Source organism: Syngnathoides biaculeatus, chromosome 13 (assembly GCF_019802595.1).
Source record: "Syngnathoides biaculeatus isolate LvHL_M chromosome 13, ASM1980259v1, whole genome shotgun sequence".
In the NCBI taxonomy this organism is placed as follows: domain Eukaryota; kingdom Metazoa; phylum Chordata; class Actinopteri; order Syngnathiformes; family Syngnathidae; genus Syngnathoides; species Syngnathoides biaculeatus.
The window spans coordinates 23,373,135-23,396,480 of NC_084652.1; the positions used below are offsets into that span (position 1 = coordinate 23,373,135).

The 23,346-nt window shown below is 43.3% G+C and overlaps 1 protein-coding gene across 1 annotated transcript in view; it reads left to right on the top strand.

Annotated features, from left to right (window-relative positions):
• Positions 1-525: 525 nt before the first annotated feature.
• LOC133510384 (astrotactin-1-like) overlaps positions 526-23,346 on the top strand; it is a 442,032-nt gene continuing 419,211 nt past the window's right edge. Inside the window, exon 1 of the mRNA XM_061838217.1 lies at positions 526-626. The gene's annotated coding sequence lies outside the window, so the exon portion shown is untranslated. The remainder of the gene's footprint in view (positions 627-23,346) is intronic.

Genomic DNA, 23,346 nt, shown 5'->3' on the forward strand with positions numbered 1-23,346 from the left:
TATGTTTGTTAGTTGTGTGGCCCTTCCATACAACTGATAGAGAAAAACACAAATCAAATAAAAACACATCCCAGAAATCTCATCTGATTAGTTTTCTAATCTGCGTATTTCTAAACAATCTTGTTGCTATTGGTTACCCTCTTTCCATCCATTATTCATCACTCCATTTTCCACTTTTCTTCAATTGTCTCATAGGTGTGATGGCTTCGTGCAAGATGCAGTGCTTATAGGTTAAGTGTCATGGAATGGATAATTTTTAGTATGTTATTAATGAAAAAACGTCAGCCAATATGGGCCCATGCATGCGTTTTTTTCACCACAAAACATGATTTTCTCGCCATGAAAATCCTCTCGAGGGATTTGTTTTTGAGAAGAAGCAGGAAGTGACGTAAAGGACACCGGCGACCCCAAGTGGACTCGTTTGTTTCCATTAGTTTTACCTCCAGGAAGGTAGCTCGTTGTTCCTTCGTGTTAGCCAAAATGTCGGCTCATTGCATTGCTGGACATTGCTTGAACACTCGGGAGAATGGATTTAGCCTTCATAAGTTTGCAAGAAACCCGGTTCGTTGTTAAAAATGGATTGCACGGGTGCAAAGGACGAGAGCTTCGTGGGTTCCAAATAACAGGTAGGCAGTAATGCGCCCCGGCTCGACGGTGTTCAACAAGTACTGCGGCGTCTTTGAACATCCCTCTAAAAGCAGCACGGCTCGGCTCCATGACATGGCACTACGGTGCCGAAAATCAGCCACACCGGTTGAGGCGCCGCATTCGGCGGTCACCGCTTCTGCGAAGGCTGCTTGTCGGGCTTTGCGGACGGGGGCGGCTCTGAAGAATTCAGCCGCGTGGGTGCATTAAGTGCCCTGGCTTGACTGTGTTGCTCAGTACTGCGGCATCTGTAAACACCCCCCTAAAGCAGCACCGCTCTGTCATAAGCCACACCTGCCGGCTGCAATGAGCCGCGATGGTGGATCGGACGGGGATGCGGTTTGGCTGTGATCGCATATCATCTGAATATGGCTGGAAACAATTGTGTAATATTGCCCCGAAGGCTCGAAACAATAGTGTAATATTGCCCCGGTATCTTCACTCGGTTGTGTTGTGTTCTCATTTCCGAAAAGAGCTTCCGTCCGGGTGACGTCACGGCGACCACTTGGATATCGAAGAATGACACTTCTGCAACTTTGCGCATGGATGACGCGCTCTCCTCTCACATTTATTTTTTCGTATAGACACTGAAGTAAATAATGTTATATATATTTTTCATTAAAATATCTATTTTAGAATGTGTATACGGATGACACTTGGGCTTTAACATTGATTGGTTATTAGCTAATGACAGGGCATATGTAGACAAACAATGATACACACTCGCATTCACAGATTAAAATGGATTTAATCTCAAATTACAACTATAATATAAATCATCATTTGTATACTATACACATAATTTGTCATTTCATCATTGCTCATAGGTACTCAGGGTAGCTCTTTTAGACTGTCAGCCACAGAACTCCCGATACACTGCATTCCACTTGTGACCTACTTGCTCAAAATTATCGATCCATTTCTTCCAGACCTGCTTTGCGGCTGAATTGTCACTGAGGTCATTGAAGCAGGTGTCTGGAGTCTGCTGCTTTATGCTCCAATTGTAAGAATGCTGGAAAGCAGCAGGCTGAAATTGGTGCATGTTATACATAACCTCAAAAGAACGCATTGTTCCTGTGGATTATGTCGGGGAAACAACCTCTGTTAAGTACTGCGAACAAAAAATGTGCAGAATAAAATTGAAGGAAAAGGTGAATCCATAAAGGAGACTGTCAGAAAATTAGGGTTCACTTGGGCTTATTTGTTTATGTAAGGGTGTGTCGGTAAACAATGGTTTATTCTTGTCTAGAAATATCAACTGTAAATGTCACTTTAAGCGTTAGGAGCTTACCTGAGGGAAACTATATTAGTCGTTTTAGCAAAAAAAAAATAATAATTGCAAGTTCACAGGACCACAATGAGACTCTAAGAACAAAAGAAGGGATAATAAACACTTTTTTCATGACCTGCATAAACCTGCCATGCCATTACACTGGCATTGGTAATTTTGTAGAGCAGTGCAACCTCCAAATTCTGAGAGTGGGTGGGCTGCACTGCTGTGAGTCTGTTTGCAGTGTACTTTATTTACTGCCAATCATAGTGGCTCCTCTCACTCCCTATATGCAACAACAGTCTGAACAGAGACATCTTTTTGCAATCTTTTTGTGAGTGGAACATTGTCACTGATGTTGGCTTGTGTGGCAATCAACAAAATGATCAAGTACCCTTATTAAATACAGAATGAGCTTGTGATAACCGCTCATGACCTAAGTGTCAGCAGTCCTTAGTATCAGTCTGCCTCTCTGCAAATCAAATTCACCAAAATCGCGTTACACCTGTGGTATACCTCACACCTTTATTCAAACGTCGTCTGAGGAGGTGTAAATTTAGACCAACTTTCTCCCCCAAAAAATATCACTCCACTCTGCACATCATCAAGGATACGCTGGTGCAGGAACCCCCTGGGTTGCGCTGACTTGTCTGCCATATTGACTAACATGTGCAGAGAGCCTTGAAAATCAGAATCTTCCGATAATTGCTGACTGCTGCAGATATACTGTCTGTGAAAATCGTCCCAAGAGTTCATATTTTTATGCTTTTACTAACTAAGGTTGAAATTTAACCCTTGTCTATGCAGTGCCCATTGCTACTACCTCCCTGTCCACTTGGTTTTACACACACACACACGCACACACACACACACACACACCACACACACACGCACACGCACACGCACTCACACACATCCACCACTAACAACCCTGAGGTTATATGAAAAGGATGGTCATTGTGACACAGCTCAGTTCATGTAAAATTGATATTGATGTTGGGATGCTCCTAAAACTGTTGTTGATAGTATTGATCACGTCAACCTTAAATCAATGTGACCCTCACCACTTGTGAAGCAGTATCTTGAATCCCTTCTGCTAGAGCAGCTCGGTTTTTAAAAAGCCATCTGACTGAGACACACCAATCCATAGCCTCCCCAGCATCTCCCAAGGACTCTGAGTAAGGCTGATAGCCTAAAACTTTTTTTAATACTTTTGCTGAAATTCTGATGCAGAGATTATAGCAATATTTTAATACTAAAATAACAACAAAAATAGGAATGCCATTCTGTAAAATTACCTCAGCCAAGGAAATATGGATTTGATTTTGTTTTAAGTGGTTTTGGCTAAGTTGAGGGAAAAGGATTACAACTGCATGGGCCTCACATTTCAATGAAATAGTTTACCACCTGATAACCATATAAATGAGACACATTATGACACTAATTCCTAATTTTAAACAGCTGTCGAAATGTAAAAAAAAAAAAAAAAAAAAAAAAAAAAAAAAAAAAAAACCCTGACATACTTTCATCAAAATACAACAAGGATCAGTCCTCACAGGGCACGTCACACCCACTATTATTGCTTCGTTAAAATAAGGCTGTTTTGGGCGCAGTCCTGCCTAATGCAGATTAGCAGCACATTGAATCTATCCTTTCATACATTATCTAAGATGTTTATCCTCACAAGAGTCACGGGAGCACTGGAGCCAATCCCGACTATCTAGTGGTGAGTAAATAGTAACTAGTAAGAAGTAAGTATAGCATTTTTAAAATCTTCAAATACATTGTGTATAGTGTAACTTGTAATCTCATGGATCATAAACCACAACAGATACTCCTGAATCACTCCTGACAGACTCCCCGAAGGATAGAGTCACATGGCTTCTCCAAGACCACAAAACACATGGACACTGGTTGGGTGAACTCCTAAGCATCTTCAAAGGCCAGGCTGAGGGTGGGGAGCTGGAGAGTTTAGAGCTGGTCCACGGTAAAAAAAAAAAAAAAAACGAAATGCAATGCCCTTCCTGAATTAGAGACTCAACCACCTGATGGACCCTGACATCCACAACCCCTAAATAGACCTTACCTTGGAGGCTGAGGAGTGTCATCGTCCTGTCGTTGGTACCCTCTCGTCCCACTTCTTAAACTCTGGTCTCACTTCTTAAAAATGTGGACTATTACCTTAGTTTGCCAATTCAAAATATTTTCCCCAGTGTTCCAGAAGAGTGTCAACAAAGACAACTTGAGAACAAAGAGAGCATTTATTAACACCAGGTTGAGTTCAGCCATCAATAAGCTTTTTTAACCACCTTGGTGACCACAAATCCAATAGTAGGAGACCCATCTAAGTGTCCCCAGACTCCGCTTCCTCATAGGAAGGCATGTCAGTGGAATTGATGTGGTCTTTGGAATACTTAGCCCACTGGTTCGCACCATCTCCTGTCAAGGTTAGTAGCAAACAATCACCACTATACACAATTTTGATGGTGCACTGCTTGCACTCTGAGACACTGTATGGTGGAATTTTGTCTCACTAATTCGTACAGTGTATTTGAAATCCCTGTTATATTGCAACTTCTCCCACTTAGAAATCATGGAGGGCTCTGTAATTTTCATTGTAGGTGCTCCACTTTGAGAGAGATAATCTAAAAAGAAAAATCCAGAAATCACATGCATGATTGTTTAACGATTTATTTGTGTGATACAGCTGCAAATAAGTATTTGAACACCTGTTTATCAGCTAGAATTCTGACCCTCAAAGACTTGTTAGTCCGCCTTTAAAAGTCTACTCCACTCCATGTATTATCCTGAATCAGCTGCACCTGTGTGAGGTTGTTAAAGCATAAAGACACCTGTCCACCCCATACAATCTGTAAGACTCAAACTTGTAACATGGCCAAGACCAAAGAGCTGTCCAAAGTCACTAGAGACAAAATTGTACAATTCCACACGGCTGGAAAGGGCCACGGAGAAATTGCCAAGCAGCTTGGTGAAAAAAAGTTCCACTGTTGGAGCAATCATTAGAAAATGGAAGTTGGTAAACATGATGGTCAATCTCAATTGGAGTGGAGCCCCATGCAAGATATCACCTTGTGGGGTCTCAATAGTCCTTAGAAAGGTGAGGAATCAGCCCAGCACTACACGACAGGACTCGGGCAATCACCTGAAAAGAGCTGGGACCACCGTTTCCAAGGTGACTGTTGGTGATACATTAAGAGGTAATGGTTTGAAATCATGCATGCCACAGAAGGTTAAGTTTGCCAATGACCATTTGGGTGATACAGAGGAGTCATGGGAGAAGGTTTTGTGGTCAGTAGAGACCAAAATAGAAATTTTTGGTCATAATTCCACTCACCATGTTTGGAGGAAGACGAATGATGCGTTCCATCCCCAGAACACCATACATCTCCTTTCTCAGCAACAGCCCAGAATTCTGTTTGATCTAGAAAAGATCTGTGTGGAGGAGTGGGCCAAAATCCTTCCTACAGTGTCTGTGAACCTGGTGAACAACTTAAGGAAACGTTTGATCTGTGTAATTGCAAATAAAGGCTATTGTAACACATATTAACATTGTTTTTCTCAGGTGTTCAAATGCTTATTTTCAGCTGTATCACACAAATAAATTGTTAAAAAATTATACATTGTGATTTCTGGATTTTTCTTTTTAGATTATGTCTCTCACATTGGACATGCACCCACGATGAAAATTTCAGACCCCTCCATAAAGAACTTGCAATATAGCAGGGTATTCAAATACTTATTTTCTTCTCTCTAAGTCCCTCTCTGCAACCTCACTGCACTCCTCATTCATACTTGCTCACTGCCTCAGTGACCACAAAAACTGCATTTTGCTGACCCTACTGTTAACTATCAGGTGCTTCTGGAGTCCCACAGTCTAAAAGGCCCAGTAAGACTCATTCTTCAGTTTAACCCACCCACTTCTGTACCAATAATTAACCCACAATGCGTTGGGTGGTTAACACGCCATGAAAGCTCTATAGTAATTCCTCTCTACTTCACGGATCACCTATCACGGCTTTAGTGCATCATGAATTTACTTTACGCTTCCCATAAATGGGGGTTCGACATATAGCCTGTAATCGGGGCAGCCTTCAGAACTGACAGTCTTTTAGTGTACTTACGACTTGGGTTTAATTTCCCAGGTGAAGAATGAGACGAAACAAGCGTCGGGGAGGACAGGAGTGTGGTTGTACTCAGTTCTTTCCCCATCATGCACACGTGACAGCGCATCGGGTTTCCCGTTCTTGGTCCCCGGCTGATAGGTCATCACAGAGCGAAACTGCATAAAGAAGAGTGCCCACCTAGCTTGCCTAGTGTTAAGCCTTTTGGCTGACCTGATATATTCTAAATTTTTGTGGTCTGTTAATGCCAAGAACGTAACCTCCATCCCTTCTAACCAATTTCTCCATTCCGACATGGTCGTCTTTACTGCACACGGTTCGCTGTCTCCGATGTCATAATTTCATTCTGCTAGAGTTAGTTTTTTAGGTAGGAACACACAGGGGTGTAATCTTCCGTCCTTGGGACTTCTCTGTGAGAGAACCGCCCCATCCCTGAATCCGACACATCAACCTCGACAACAAACTGTATATCTGGATTGGGCAAAGTGAGGACGGGAGCTGAAGTAAAGCTGGCCTTGATCTTATGGAAGGCCACCTGGCAGGCCGGATTCCAAACATAGGAAATGTGGAGTGAGGTTAGTGCATGCAATGGGGCCACAACGGTATTAAAGTTTCGGATGAAGTTGCTGTAGAAATTGCCAAACCCAATAAACCACTGCACCTCCTTGTGGGTAGTTGTCGTGGCCCAATGAAGAATGGCCTCAACCTTGTTGGGATCCGTGCGTATCTCACCCTCTGCCAAGACAAAGCTGAAGAATGAACTCACACTTTTCAGCCTTGACATACAGGTAGTGACGTAATAGCTGTTGTAACACCGCACGAACATGCCCTACATGGAACTTTTCATCCAGGGAAAAAATCAGGATGTTGTCTAGGTACACAAAAAATATATATGTCAAGCATTTCGCGTAAAACGTTATTCCAGTCCAAAGGGCATCACCAAGTATTCATAATGCCCTGTAGGCGTGTTGAAAGCAGTCTTCCACTCACCCCCCTCCCTTGTCCGCACCAGGTGGTACGCATTCCTCAAGTCCAGGTTGGTAAAAATCTCGGCCCCCTTCAGAAGTTCAAAGGCCGTGGCAATGTAGTGGAGAGGGTACCTATTCTTCATCATGATGTCGTTCAGTCCTTGGTAATCGATGCAGGGCCGCAGGGTCTTGTCCTTTTCTACGAAAATGACGCTTCCCCTGGCCGGTGATGACGAGGGCTGGATAAGTCCTGCAGCCAGTGACTCCTCCACGTATGCTTTCATGGCTTGATGCTCCAGACCTGAAAGAGTGAATAGGCTCCCGCAAGAGGGTGAAGAGTTGGGTAGCAGGTCATTGGCGCAGTCATATGGCCTGTGGTGAGGAAGCGACTTGGCCTTACACTTGGAAAATGCTTCCCTCAGGTCATGGTAACAGAATGGGACTGAAGACAGGTCCAGCTTATTTCGCTGGGTTTGATTGGCCTCTTCCCTCCCCGCCTCCTGGGACGAGAGGCAAATGTGTGTGCACTTAGCTCCCCAGGACTTGATTTGTCCGGTTGACCAATCAATATGCAGGAGCCATGGAGCCCCCAAGATTAGGTTATGACCCACGGTGTCAAAAACATGGAAGCTGATATGTTCTGTATTTGAATCCTTAAATGTCAGGGTGAGCGTCTGAGTGCGGTGGTCTATTTTACAGAGGAAACTGCCATTTGACCCGTAAGCATTACTGGAGCGCTGTACTGTGAAGGTCCTTTGACCCATGCTTTTGACCAGCTGAGAATTTAAAAGATTAGCGTCCGAACCTGAGTCTTTGTATGGCGTTCGCCTGAAAGGCTGTCCTCCCAAACACAGGGTGACAAGAAGAAGTGCTTGGTCCGGACTGTCCTGAATGAGGTTGCAATGCACCCTAGTCAGGGTTCAGGGTGAGGTACCAGCTGGTTTGACAGGACAGTGGTTCACTGTGTGCCTCGACTGCCCGCAGTAGAAGCAGAGGCCCTTCCTCTGTCGGCGTAGGCGTTCCTCTGGTGACAGGCGGGGGCGGCCCAGCTGCCTGGGTTTCTCAACTTCATCAGATATATCTCGAGGAGTGTCGGCATCCCCTGATACGTGTAGGTGTGTCCCTGTGCCAGGGGCTGTCCTGCTCCCGTTCCATGGGTCTCTTGTCTATTTTCAAAGTGAAAGTGATGAGTGCATCTAGGTCTGTCAGCAGGTCCAGCGGGATCAGCTGGTCCTTTACAGTGGGGGACAGCCCTTGAAAGAGTGCATCTAGGAGCACCCTGTTGTTCCACTGGCTTTCGGCCATCCATCATACACTGCTCCCACAGCAGGGGTCGGGAACCTATGGCTCGCGAGACATACTTGGCTCTTTTGATGGTTGCATAATGACTCGTGGAGCCCTCATAACAACAATCTGTACATGTGATTTATGTCGTGCGGGTAACACAAATGACGCAGAGACAGTTTGTCCTATTGGGGTTGCCATAGTCCACATATGAGGAGTACCAAAGTTTTCTACAAAAATGGACAGCCTTTGTGGACAGGGGGGGAGGTTCTGCTGTGTGTCTATATTCACAAATGAGGAGTATGCCAAAGCATTCATCATCAATGTTGCCAATAAACATTTTTCCAACTTCAAATAAAAACAAGGTAATCAAATGGATAAAAGACATGCCTTTGTCAGCAAGAACCGTTCACCATCATGATGGCAAATCAAATTGAATTATGTTCATAATAAACGGACGGACGTCTCAACGCCTCTATGAAGTACCACAAGACGCATTCATGGTAAGAAGTACAGTACTTTTGTCATCATCATTGGTTAGCAACATCATCACAATGTTATTTAAAATAATCTACAGAATATGATTTTCTCTTCAATGGCATTTTTGTCCGGTCATTCTCAGTTGTTATAAATTACAGCTGATGTTGAAATGCTGAATTTTCAGAAGTAGCAGGCATTGATACGCGGGCCTGGAGCGCCCTCTTACGGTTGTCAGTGTTAAAATAACCGATAAGCAACTCTGAAAATGGATGGATCGATGTAATAATGTGTTAATAATTTCACATTTGCTCTGGAGAATAACTATAAATAACTGTGACAAAAACTGTTACTTAAAATATGGTACTTTCCCCATATAGTCTGGCTTTATTTTCACAATTTAATAACATTTTTTTTAATAAACATGTTTAAATACAGGTGGTACGGAGGCTCAGCTGGAAACCAATGGCCTCACATTTCTGAGGTCCCGGGTTCGTTCCTGGACCCGCCGCGTGGAGTTTGCATGTTCTCCCCATGCCTGCGTGGGTTTTCTCTGGGCACTCCAGTTTCCTCCCACATTCCAAAACCATGCAATACTAATTAAAACTTTCTTACAGCTTGTCCCGTTATGGGTCGCCACAACGTGACATCTCAGATGAACGCTCATATTTGTTTAGCACAGTTTTTACGCCGGATGCCCTTCCTGACGCAACCTCTCTTGGGGAGTAGAGGCCCCAGTGAGATACAAACTCATAACCCCTGGTTTACCAAACCCAATTGTCTAACTACTGAGCTATGGGGCATCCCATGCAACACTAATCGGACACTCTAAATTGCGCCCAGGTGTGAATGTGAGTGTGGTTGTTTGTTTTGATGTGCCCTCCGATTGGCTGCAACCGGTTCAGGGTGTACCCTCCCTCCTGCTTGTTGACAGCTGGGATAGTGAAGAAAGGCGGCTGAGAAAATCGATGGATGTTTACATACCCAATATTAGAGCATTGGCAATGGAAACTGAAGAAGCTCTTGAGTAGTTCAACTTTTTAATAATGCCTTTTGTTATAAAAACTCCTCATAGTCAATATTTAAAACGATGTCCCTGATCTTGGAATACAAACCCAAATAAGTACAAGCAATTTTCACTCAATAGCACAACGACTGTAGAAAAATATCGCAACAGTGTACTAGTTTGTAGTCCTGATTAGTTTTAGAGGTAAAATATACCAAATGAACAAACTCCTTCTCTGAGACAATGAAGACACGTTTATATATTATCATTCTCCAGTTATTGTTCATTCCACTAATGCTACTTTCAAATGAATGGAGGTGGAGGTTACTTTCAACTTGTCCCTTTCAGGGTCACCAGAGCGTGTCATCTCAGATGAACGCACATATATGTTTGGCACAATTTTTACGCCGGATGCCCTTCCTGACGTAACCCTTCTCAGGGAGTGGAGGCCCCAGTTGGATATGAACCCACAACCCCTGTTTTAGCAAACCAGTGCTCTAACCACTGAGCTACGGGGCCTCACTACTTTCACATGAATCATCTTTACAAATAATACTATCACGAAGCAAAGTCAGATATGAATTGAATTGGACCCGAGAGCAGACTGCAGGAGGGACTGAGGGAGGAGGCTTCGAATGGTATATTGCAAGTTTGCTCAGGGTAATGATATCCAAGATGGGGTGGACCATCAGGACATGTCGTAAGCAGGAAGCAGGAATAGAAGCAAGTTGGTAGCTTGGCAGCATGGCTGGAGCAGTCAGCAAGATGGGTAAGACACGGATGTTAACTCTGGAGACAGAGATGAACACAATTAGATGAGTACAGATGCGGGTCATAGGATAGTTGCTCTTATATATTTGTAATATAAAAAACAAAACCTGGAAGTACAAGAGTCGGCTGGTGAGTCAACAGCAAATGTCAATACTCACGAGACAGCTTCCCTGAACTTACTGTATATGCAGATAATAATGATTGCTGATTGAAGACAGGTACGTGGCCAAAGTGATGCTGATTACTGGGGAGAGATGGCGAGAGAGGGAGGTGTCACCTGAGCTCCAAAGGAGTAACTGTAGGGTGCAGATCATAATGATGACACGATAGATTATTGTTTGGTCTAGTGGCCTCACGACTGCCAGTGGATAACTGAGAATCCTACGTGTGCTGTGCAGCTGAGTGACAGGCTGAACTGACTGCAATCACATGTTTACAGTATACTTTCCGCATAATCACTTGAGTGGTGGTGGTGATACTTCTTTAAATCAGTAAGGACAGTTGCCATTTTTTTAGGTTGCTGGCATACCTTGCACATAAGCTAGTTAAGATAATTGGTTAACGTTGCTTTGGAAACACCCCCACAGAATCAGCGACCGGACGGCCTACTCCACTGCAACGAGTGACCACTGAGGATGGAACATGTTCTCTGTAATTACAGCTGAGTTAGTCCCAAAGTTTAGATTTTACTAGCCGAGGAGGCACGTTTTCTTAGTCCTAGAACTGGTAAGCCGAAGTGGAGCAGGAAAAGAACGACTCAGATTTTTTTTTCAGACACAATCCCACCACATTATATTGAGGAAATGTGATAATCAAGATAGATGGGGAATGGATCTATCTATTTATTATTATTATTATTATTATTTATCTAGCTATTTATGTAAATTCATCATGAGGTCTGATTTCCATCATATTATCACCCAGCCTTAGTTCAACCCCTAATGTATGTCTACAAACGGACACAAGTTCATTGAGTGAAAAACAGCAGTTCATGCAAAAAAAAAATAGCACCCAGCAACATCTCGGGCTCATTTGAAAACCAGACCTGAATTATTTTGTGTACACATGGTTATGTTCATGTCATTGTAGCAATACTCTTTAGATATGTGTTTTCATCTCTCAACCAAGAGATATAATAGAATTGATCATTTTCCCTATGATAATTGAATATCATGGCTTGATGCAAAAAAAACCCAAGTTAATATTTTCCTCGCAATCCACCAAACATTTTGTTCTGTAACATTCGTAGAAACATGATGAATTGCTACTGAACCTTCTATGCCACCAAGTGCATTAGTCACACCTGAATAAGTACAAAAATGTTTTTTTTTCAATTGTGTAACTCATTGTGGAACTTTGAAAATTAAAGCAACGTGAAACCAGTTTAACATTTGTGCAGCGTAAGGTGCAGAACATGAAAATATATGTATGAACCAACCGAGTGTTTAGAATTCATTTTGGACTTGCAGATACAGCAAAATGAAAAAAAAAATAACATGATTTAAATGTGTGTAAATATAAGTAGGTTTGTAACTGTGTCATTACTTTATTATGTATTTTATGGTATTGTTTATGGCAGTGAATTACAACATGTTTCTTGGCAATAGGGATGATAAATTGCCATAAGTAACCCTTCTATAGTACAAATTATAAAACAGGCATACTTTACTTTATAGTCTTTAAACATACATTTTAATATTTTCTGCCATTAATCATAATTTATTTAATACATATACCCTTACAAGAAACCTGTGAAATGGGGCTCTGACTTTGACATTTGTTCAATGTCAAAATGAGCACTGGCTCGTGAAGTCTGCGGTAATGATAATCATTAGTAAAGTTCAAAATCATTTAATTGTAGATGTTCAATTTTATACTTTGACAACCATAGGATTATGAATTGAGTGTATGCAGGAACTCTTAGTGAGATGCCGGCAAACTATAGGATGCAATCAATCTGCTGCTTCATATGAAAATAAACATATCCATACCGTAACCATTTTCTGTTGATCTTTTTCTGCCCTTAGAGGAAGACCATTCTGAATTAAGTGACAGATTGATAGTTCAGCTCTAATACCATCTCTGCTCTGTTAGACTGAAAAAGGCCATGTGTCCTCTCTTCAGGAGTGTTTGTCATAAAGTGCCTTGGTATCATTATAACATCATCCTCATCCGTTCGTCAGTAGATTATGTGGCTCAACCAATGGCATGGTTTGATGTGTGGCTGGGTTTTATGGCTCTATTAGAGGATACAAACCACTTAGTCCTCACTTTGATTTTAAGTAATGTCAGACATTAAACAGTTTTTCTACATCACCTCTTTTAGGCCTCTCTATGTGTGAGTGGTAATTTGGTCTGATGGGGCTCAATCGATCTGAAATATACAGCATTTAAATATAATTCAATTTCAGTCGTAGATGACTGAAACATCGACTTCATTCATATAAGTATACCGGAGTGTTTAAATGTAGGCTATGCACAAACAGTTGCAATCTTAAAATTCTATTTATAATTATTTGTTTTTGAGACTTTCTCAATGAGCTAAATTGCTGGGGATTTTATGCGCATGGCAGCGTCACCACAGGTAAATGGGTCCTAGAAAATCAAGAAATTCTAGCTCATAAAACTGCTATATTAAAGAACATAGATGGACAATAGTCACCAAGACAACCCTCCGGAACCAGGCCTGGGGTGGGGCTCGATGGCGAGCGCCTGGTGAACAAGCCTGCTTTCATATTCCGGGCCATTCCTATGGGCTCCAGGTAGTCCACTGCAGTTTGGACTGGGCAGTGGCTGGCAGCAAGGACCTTGACGCCATGCTTTTCGAACATTACCCCTCTGGCTGTGAGACGTCGAGAGGCTCTAACTAGATGGAGTCATCTTAACAAATACAGAAGCTTGGGCTCTGGAATCAGCGCTATGGGGAATTTTATCATTTTATTTTGTTTGTCTATCGACAGTCAGGTGACTTCTCTTTGAATCATAAATAAAGTAAAATTCTCATTTGGTGATGAAATAGCAGGTGAACTGTTTTGGAGATAACGGGATTGAAACTGTAACTAACATTGTCATAAGCACTGCGAACGCAAACCACAAAGCTCACGTGAATCAACAGAAAATATTATTGTTTATTGAGTCAGATTAGCATGGATACCAGATTTTCAGCTACAAGGACAGGATGACGGACAGGACAACTTGTATATACTATATATCCATCCATTTTCTTAGCCACTTATCCTCACGAGGATTGCGGGAGTGCTATCCCAGCTGTCAAAGGTCAGGAGGTTGGGTTCATCCTAAACTGGTTGCCAGGAAATCGCAGGGCACAAATGTTGACACAATGAAGTCTTGTTTCAAGTTAGAGACAAACAATATAAGGTTCCACTGAGACTTGAACTCAGATCACAGAATTTAGAGTCCAGAGTCCTCCCCATTTCACCATGGAATCCCCATTTAATATGTTGGGCGGCACAGTGCCACAGCTGGAAAGTTTTGACCTCACAGTTCTGAGGTCCAGAGTTCAATCACGGCCCCACCTGTGTCGAGTTTGCATGTTCTCCCCATGCCTGCGTGGGTATCTCAGGGCACTCCGGTTTCTCCCCACATCCCAAAAACATGCAACATCAATTTGACACTCTAAATTGCCCCTAGGTGTGATTATGGTGACTGTGAGTGTGACTGTTGTCTGTCTCTATGTACCCTGCGATTGGCTGGCAACCAGTTCAGGGCATACACTGCCTCCTGCCCAATGACAGCTGAGATAGGCTCCAGCACTCCCGGGACCCTTGTAAGGATAAGCAACTAAGAAAATGGATGGATGGATATTAAGCTACTAGGCCAGGCTCTCGCTTCACAACTCCACCTGGGGCTCCATTTTGGTGGACTGCAGCCACGACCCCCGGCTTGTCGTGGTGCAGACGGCTCCCTGAGATGGTGTTTTTTCACTTAAATGCTCTGCACTCAGCTTTGGGCTACACTAACAAAGTGAAAGTTGTTCTCCTGCAATGTATAAAGCACTGCTAATAATTAAATCAAACTCAGAGAAGATACTTCTCCCTCACTTACCTTCGAACATACAGCCTTGTGTTTGTTGATATTGTTCACATTTAGTTGTCTTCCGCAAGCCTTAATCCATCCTAACACTTTGTCAACTGTGTTTTAGGCTTTGGAAAATGAAACCTTGTTTCTCCTTTGAATGAGAAAGTTTCTCAATAGAATGAGGTTTCTCGTTAGAATGAGAACAAAGGTTTTTTTTCCATGTCTCTTCAGGGGTTCTGTAGTGTTCCATTTGTTTCTACGAATAAACTTTGATTGATATACCAAACAACTTGAGTATGAACTTAAAGGAAGACTTTGTTGAAACTAATGGGAATGGAGCACACATTAAAAGTTAGTAGATGAGGGTTCAGTGTTTCTTTTAATGCCAGAGTTATCCACAGATTTCACCAAGAAACATCTCTAAATTGGAAAAGTATTATCAAAATTCCTCTCACGTCCAGACATTCCAATGAGCCCGGCTGGAAAACTGACAGCCAATCAGCGTTTACCACGGCTCTTGTGCTTCCTGTTCTGACCCCCCTTTGCTCGTGGATATGATCACTGAACTGAACAGAGAACGTCCACTCTCTGGCATTTTGTGGCCGATTTTTGTGAAAAATAATTACAAACAAACAAAACAAAAATAGCATGTTGTACAATGTTCAAGCCTTTGGGCTTGAGCCACAATACACACATCCAGGACTTGACGTGTTATATAGGGAGCATAGCACTAACGACGAACAATAACAGTCCCATTATATTGGGCCACGGAAATGTGATGCTTTTCTGAGGAGTTTGTTTCGATGTAGCTTATACAGCAAGAATGGCCAGACTTTTTTCCCCCAAATTGTACTTTTCAAGCAGTCAGCCTCTTATGAACGACCGGTGGCGGGGGGAGGGGAGGGTTTGCACACACTGATAGCTGTAAATAGTAACCAGGAAGTGTTGTGTTCTCAGGGCCACCAAACCGAGTATAACAGTGAGTCGATGGTCCGTGCAAACAAAGCAAAAATAACAATGTAAAATGTTAAAGCGTTTGAGCCAGAATGCACACAGGCGGAAGTCGACGTGTTGGGATGAGCGTGGTGTTGACGACGAACAATAAGTCCCATTATATGGACCGCGGAGATTTGATGCTTTTCTTTAGGAATTGGTTTCGATGTAGAGAATATACAGCAGGCGTGGCCAGACTTTTTTTTTCCCCTTCCCCAAGTTATAATTTTCAAGCACTCAGCTTCTCGCGTTCGACCGGCGGTGGGGATGTCAGGAGGGGGTGGCAGGGTGGTTTTTATGCGCGCATCGCTGTAAATAGTAACCGGAAAATGTTGTGTGCTTACACATATATATCCATCCATCCATTTTCTTAGCTGCACAATAGTCACAGGAATGCTGGAGCCTATCCCAGCTGTCAACAGGCAGGAGGCAAGTTGACACAAACGCAGAAACGGGGAGAACATGAAAACTCCACACACGAAAGTCTGGGATTGAACAGCTGCACCACCGTGCAGCCTCATAAAATATGTTGTTGCTCATACAGTACCAGCATGAGAGGGTATAACTAAGCAGCTAATAGCCAGGAAATTTCCCCTGCTGATGAGTGAGCCTCAACTGTGAGATCCACAGCTTTATCCTGTCAGGTTAACCCCATGGGAGGTTAAAGAAGGAGAAATTTGGATGCGTTTTCTCAGTTTTGTTGCACAACAAGTTCGCATCTTGGCTTAGCTAGAACGAAGGGTCTGTAATGCGAAGCACCGGCAACATCAGGGGCAGAGTCAAGGATGTTTCTGCCACGTTTGGCTGTGAAGGCAGGCACACATCCAGATTTTGCTTGGATTTTAAAAATAAAAAATTCTTTATTTTAATTTTTTTTCAATTAATGTCCAAAATATTTGTAATAATAATATTACTTCACAATGGAGGGTTTATTGTACATATGACATTTGGAGAGAGTCTTCCTTTGAACCTGTGAGCCAGTTCGAGCATAGCTGAGACATGAGCGAGAGGCAGCGGTTGCTGCTGCTGCTTGTTGTTGTTGTTGAGCAACGAGAGAAATAGCGGGTACTTTAGTTGGTGGTTGTTGGCTGGGACACATCCGGTAGGCCGGGCGTGGTCGTCCATTTCTCCCAGATGACCAACGTCATAGTCGGGTCTCTTACAATCGTATCTGGAGGAGGGGGTTCCACTGTGGATACAGGAGCAATAGTAGATGACATCCTTCCCGAGAGAACTCAGATGCTGCTGCTGCAGGTCGAGCATAACGAGGCATGGTCGAGAGGTGGTGGCTGCTGCTGGAGGTCGAGCACCGCTGAAGCATGGGCAAGAGGCGGTGGTTGTTGCTGCCGCAGGTCAAGCACCGCTGAGGCATGGTCGAGAGGCAGCAGTTACTGCTACTGTTGCTGCAGGTCGAGCACCTTTGAGGCATTGGCGAGAGATGGCCCGGGGTCTGAGGCGGAGTGTCGGACACAGGAACAAAACTTGTTTTATTGTTCAACATCAAAACACAACTCGCATAACGGCGGGAACTCTCTTAACCTTTACTCCGGAAGCACAACAACAAAAACAGTCCGTGCGGAACCCCGCACCCCAACTCGAGGTCCTGCAGGTGAATTATGTAAACACCACAAGGGGTCAGCAGGTGCCTCTTCAGCCAACTGCCATCGAGGATTGGTACATGAGCTTGAGAATGTAAACTTGGAAAAATGGGTGAGATTGAACGAATTGACTCACTGGCGGATTTTGCTTTGCATGGCTTGGGTGGAGTAAAGTGGGAGGCGTAAAGTTGAGCTCTATTTGGATGCCTCCGCTGGCCACTATTCCAAACACCCAGCTCACATGCTTTTTGTTCAGGTGTTTTGGTCTTCTTTGGTATCACATCATAGTTAAAGACTACTGTGAAAACCACAGAAATGTCTTACAATTTATTTGAAAGTGAAATTATTACTTTTTAAAAATTGTTTTACTTTAAATTTCTATGCACACGCATTACTGCATTTTAGTGTGAGGAACTGCTTTGACTTTCAAATCACTTTTGAAAAAAATATTAAACAATTACTGGCCCACTTTTAAGTACTGAGCATGCAGATTTACTGAATAACAGTGTCATTTTTATGTCCTTGACTATGCACATGTAACAAACAAATTATGCAAATAGGCCAATAGCTTTTGTCAGTAGAAATGGTTCAACACAATATAATTGTATCCATTCTTAGAATGATTTTGTTTATCTATCCACCTTCCTTAATGGAATAAACCCACATTTCACACTGACACTGATTTTTGGATTCGTATCCTTCAAAGACTTCAAAAGTAATATAGAAATGACTGGACAATGAGATACAGATATTTTTGTATGATTTTCTTGGTTTTAATATATACATTAGAAAATACCAATGCACTCCATGAGAGGCACATTTATCACCCAATCCAAATTTGCCCCTTGGATGGCTTGATTTTATTAGTGAACAGGTTGGAAAGGATTAGAAATGAGCTCATTAGAGGGACAGTTGGATGTTTTGGAGGCAAGGTTCGAGAGAGCAGACTTCGATGGTATGGACATGTTCAGAGGTGAGAGAGTAAGTATATTGGTGGAAGGGTACTGAGGATGGAGCTGCCAGGCAAAAGAGCAAGAGGAAGATTTAAGAAAAGTTGATGGATGTTGTGAGGGAGGACATGGGGACAGTGGGCGTTAGAGAGGAGGATGCATGACATAGGCTTAGATGGAAAAAGATGACACACTGTGGCGACCCCTAACAGGACAAGCCGAAAGAAAAAGAAGTAAGTTCATTTCCTTAAGTACTGTCGCTTTTAGGGAAGTATGTACTGCACTTTCTGTGAGTGTCATTGACAATTTCTGCATTTTTTGGTATTGTAGACATCTTAACAAAGCAGACGGTTTTTGTCTAAATAGACCAGGAATTGGTTAAGTTATTGAATGCCAAAATTTTCTATAGTGTACGTCATTCATTGGCCCGAAAACAAAATGTTGACAAAAATCAAGGACGAAAGATCCAGTTGTTCCCAAAGAATTAAAGGGACAAGAGACAAGGCGGGACAAGGTGCAGACAGACTCATTTGGGTAACCCAAACAATCAGAGGAGCAAATGACTTTCTGCCATACTCGACTCATTTGACCTCTCGCAACATCTTAAGAGTCCAACTCACACTCAAGGTCAAGTCTTATACTTGTATCTCTAAGGATGTTGAAATTCTATCAATTGACATTATGGATATGGCTATTTCTGACCATTTTTGCTCATTTTTTTAAATACATATTCTTCCAAAAGTTCAGACAACTTCAATATCATTAAGAAAATGTGTCATGACCAGAACACGAGGCTGAACCCAAAATGCATGACTCACAAGACCAGGTACAGTTCGGAAGGTGTCTTTATTCAAACCACAGTCGGTACATGGGCAGGCATTCCAACGAGGGCAATGGACAATTTCACCTGAAAAATCTCAAATCCCATGAATCCATGTCTTGAAATTAAAGATACTTTTTGACAAATTTCAATCAGGTTTTTGAACTCATCACAGTACAGAACAAAGAGGTCATAGCATATAAATCCAATTCTAAAGACCTTACACTGGTTTCCAGGCAGCTTTAGAATTGATTTTAAAATTCTGCTACTGGTCTATAAATCATCCATCCTTCGATCAATCAATTTTCTGAGCCGCTTATCCTCATGAGGGTCGCAGGAGTGCTGGAGGCTATCCCAGCTGTCATTGGGCAGAAGGCAGGGAAAACCCTGAATTGGTTGCCACTCAATCCCAGGAATCAACTACTATCAACTAGAGTCAACTACACCATTAATCTCTCCATCTTTTGTGCATTGCAAAATTTCACCGTTTGTGTGGAACAGCTGAGGAACAGCCTTCTGTCACAAAAATCAGAGACAAAATTAATGTGACCAGACCCAATCATCCAGTATCAGCTTCTACTGGAATATGTGTGAGCGAATAATGATCACTGTTGACTTCTGTCTCTTTTTTCTGCTTGCTGTAAGCTGAGCAATATTATGTGACTTTTTTCTTTTACAGCTTTTCTTTTGTTTACATGTTCCATCCATCATTTTACACCATTGTGTGGCAGGGAGAGAATAGCTACATTATCATGTTGTATTTTATGAATTGGAAAATTGTATTACTGTAATTAATGTAGAACTTTAAATAAAGGTAATTCTTCAAAAAATAGTAGATACTGAAATGTTGAACCTTTTTAAGTGGAAATGGTTTGAACCGGATAACAAGATTTGAGGTGAATTTGAGACATTTCACCATTAATTTCAGAACTTTACGATAGCAAATCAGGAATTCTTCTTAATTAGTTGATGAATATGAAAGTGGTTGGGTCGGACAGATCACGAGTTTGGACCGAAAGTGCACAACTCAGAAAAATAGGTACATTTGGGGAAGGATATTCATTTGGTCTGAGGTCGGTACACAGTCAGGCAGCTTAGGCAGGCAACAGTATCAGAATCACAAGGCAAAGAGGCAAGATCATCAACAAAGCAGGTTTCAGCATACAAGAGGTCTTAGACGTGAACAGGGAATTGCAGGAACGTGACAACAAGGTACAACGATCTGGCAAACTAAGACACAAAAACACAAGACTTGGGTCCAAGACCTAATTAAACTAACCAAGGTGTAGGTGAGGAGGCTGCTGCCTCAAGGCAGGGGCATGACCATGCCTGAGACAGTACACCCCGCCCCTACACACACACACACACACACACCACACACACACACACACAACACACACACACACCACACACACACACACAACAAATGGCCCAGGGGCCTCAGGATCCCCAACATGAAAATCCCTGATGAATGTGGGGTTGAAGACAAAATGAGAAGGGATCCATGACCACACCATGACCGTAGCCCTAGCATTCAACATTATATTGCAACCCCCTCCTCCGAGGGCGCGAGGACAACAGTTGGCACACAGAGTAGACTGGAACCTTGCCCATGAACCAGGGGGGAGCATGGGGCCTGGCTGGCAGGACCAACAGGAACACCCATTCAGGCTTGAGCAGGCTGACGTGAAAGATCAGGTGGACCTGCATAGATCTCCGCAGTCTTAGCCCCATCGTAACTGGGTGGATAATTTTTGTGATAAGGAACTGTCCCGTTAAACTGTGAGCGAACTTCCGGTTGTCAGAGAACCGCATTGGGGGTGACAGAGGCAAGCAGGTGGCTGTGTGTAAGACTGCTGGGGTGACTGATTTGCGGGGGGATGAGAGTCCCGTGGCTGCCTCCAGTGTTGTGCTGCGAGGAATTAAGCTGAGAGACGACCTGCCTGGCACAGTGGCTCAGCTGGAAAGCATTGGCCTCACAGTTCTGAGGTCCCGGGTTCAGTCCTGGACCTGCCTGTGTGGAGTTCGTATGTTCTCCCTGTCCCTGCGTCGATTTTCTCCGGCACTCCGGTTTCATCCCACATCAAAAACATGCAACATTAATTGGATACTCCAAAGTGCCCATAGGTGTGATTGTGAGTGCGAGTGTTTGTCTGAATGTGCCCTGTGATTGGCTGGCAACCAGTACAGGGAGTACCCTAAGAAAATGGATGGATGGAAGGATGGATGGATGGATGGACTACCTGGCTGAACAGGGTTCCATGCTGCTCCAGATGATGTCCAGAAGCAATGAATTGTTCATCATGTTGAGCAAGGCAATGTCCTTGAGCCTGGAGAGCCTTGGGCACAGGATCAGAGTCGGCAAGGTCTATGGTCTAGACAGACCGTTCTGTCAGGAACAGATCACGGGGTTGGACCTAAAGTGAACAACTCAGAAGAACAGGTACAGTTCGGGAATGACATTTATTCGGTCTGAAGTTGATACAGAGGCAGGAAGTCCAGACAGGCAATAGTATCAGAATAGGAGGCAAAGAGGCAAGGTCATCAACAAAGCAAGGTCCAGCATACAAGAGGTCACATACGTGAACAGGGAGCTGCGGGAACGTAAAAACAAGGTACAACAATCTGGCAAACTAAGACACAAAAACTGTCACGACCCATCAGTACAGAGAAGGACCCAAATGCAGATCTCCGGAGACGCAGAGGCAGTTTGGGAAAAGTGTTTATTCGTTCCAAGTTCAGGGATCAGGCAGACAGTCAAGTAGAGCAGCGGTAACTAAGAGGTCAGGCATAGAGAGCAGCTCCGCGGGCAAGCAGGGGTCGGAGATTGATCAGAGATAGCAGAAGTATCAAAGATGTCAAGCTTACGGGGTCGGTCGGAGGACTGGCGGAGGTCGGTACACCAGGGTTCACGATCAGGAATGCAGGACTGCGGGAACGGGGCATGGGTGGCTAGGATCTGGTCCACTGGGTCCAATATATACAGGGATTAATCACTGCCGATGAGGCACAGGTGTGCGCCTCCTAATCCGTGCACCTGTGCGGGGACCCGCACGGCCAGTGCTGGACCGGCATCGGCCATCGCCGTCTGCTGGACAGGAACATGAGAATGCTAACGAGCCGTCGCTACCTCCCGGATCGGAACATGAAACAATTTTTGGGTGGGTGGTGTGATTGGTACTGTATGGGTGCTGTTCAAAGCAGAAATGAGCAAATGATCATTCACAGCCTGACGAAGTAAGAGACAGGGATAGGTAATGGTAGTTTATGTCTTTACATCACACATCTCCTGTCTGTGTAATCGTCACTCTTACATATTTAGCAGACGGCATGGTGAATGAAATGGTTGTTGATCTCACAGTTTTGAGGACTGGGGTGCAGTTCTTGTCCCTGTGTGGAGTTTGCATGTTTTCCAGGTGCCTGCAAGGATTTTCTCCAGACACTCTGGTTTCCTCCCACATCCCAAGAACATGCATTAATTGGAGACTCTAAATTGACCCGAGGTGTGATTGTGAGTGTGACTGTTGTCTGTCTCCATGTGCCCTGCGATGGGCTGGCAATCAGTTGAGGGTGTACCCTGCCTCCTGCCCAATGACAGCTGGGATAGGTTCCAGTACTCTGTGATGCTTATGAGGAAAAGCAGCTCAGAAAATGGATGGACAAATGTAATTTTTCCAACCTGACTTTTCAAGAAAAGCAACAAATAAAGCAACCGTCTCCTTTTAAATCTATACCATATAGCTGTCAACAGCTGATCTTCACATAATTACATCATATTCCAAACTGGGTGGCATGGGTGCACTTTTGGTTTGTGTATCGACCTCGCAGTCAAAAAGAACAACTCTTTTTGTGAATGCAGTTTTCACGTTTTTCTGTGTTTGTGTTAGTTTTCAGCTACTGAAACTTCTTCACACACACAAAATCATACAAATAACCATCAGAAGCCAATTGAAGACTCCAGATTGCCAACTGTGCAAATTCTTGTTTGGCCCTATGCGTGCTGTAAATGACTGACAATCATTGTGTACTTCACTTTTGTCAGGTGGGATGGGCTTAGTTTCACCTGTGATCCTGAACAGAGTAGGGGCCAGATTAATGGATGGATAATTACACTTTTCTATAGTTAACTGTTGGTATGTCAGTGCCAAGTTGTGGGTTTGCAATTCATAGGAATCGGTCATTGCTGTGCATTAGATAACCACATGGAGAACAGCCTCAAATACATTACCTGTTCATGCAAGAAATGGTGATAGCTATCATATAACTTGAAGAAGAAAAATTAAATCTGACCTCAGTAAATGAAAAAAATCTTCTATTGATGCATCTAAAGGGTATCATGGTTTTGGTGATCTGTCACTGTTTAAGGATGTCCATTCATCCATTC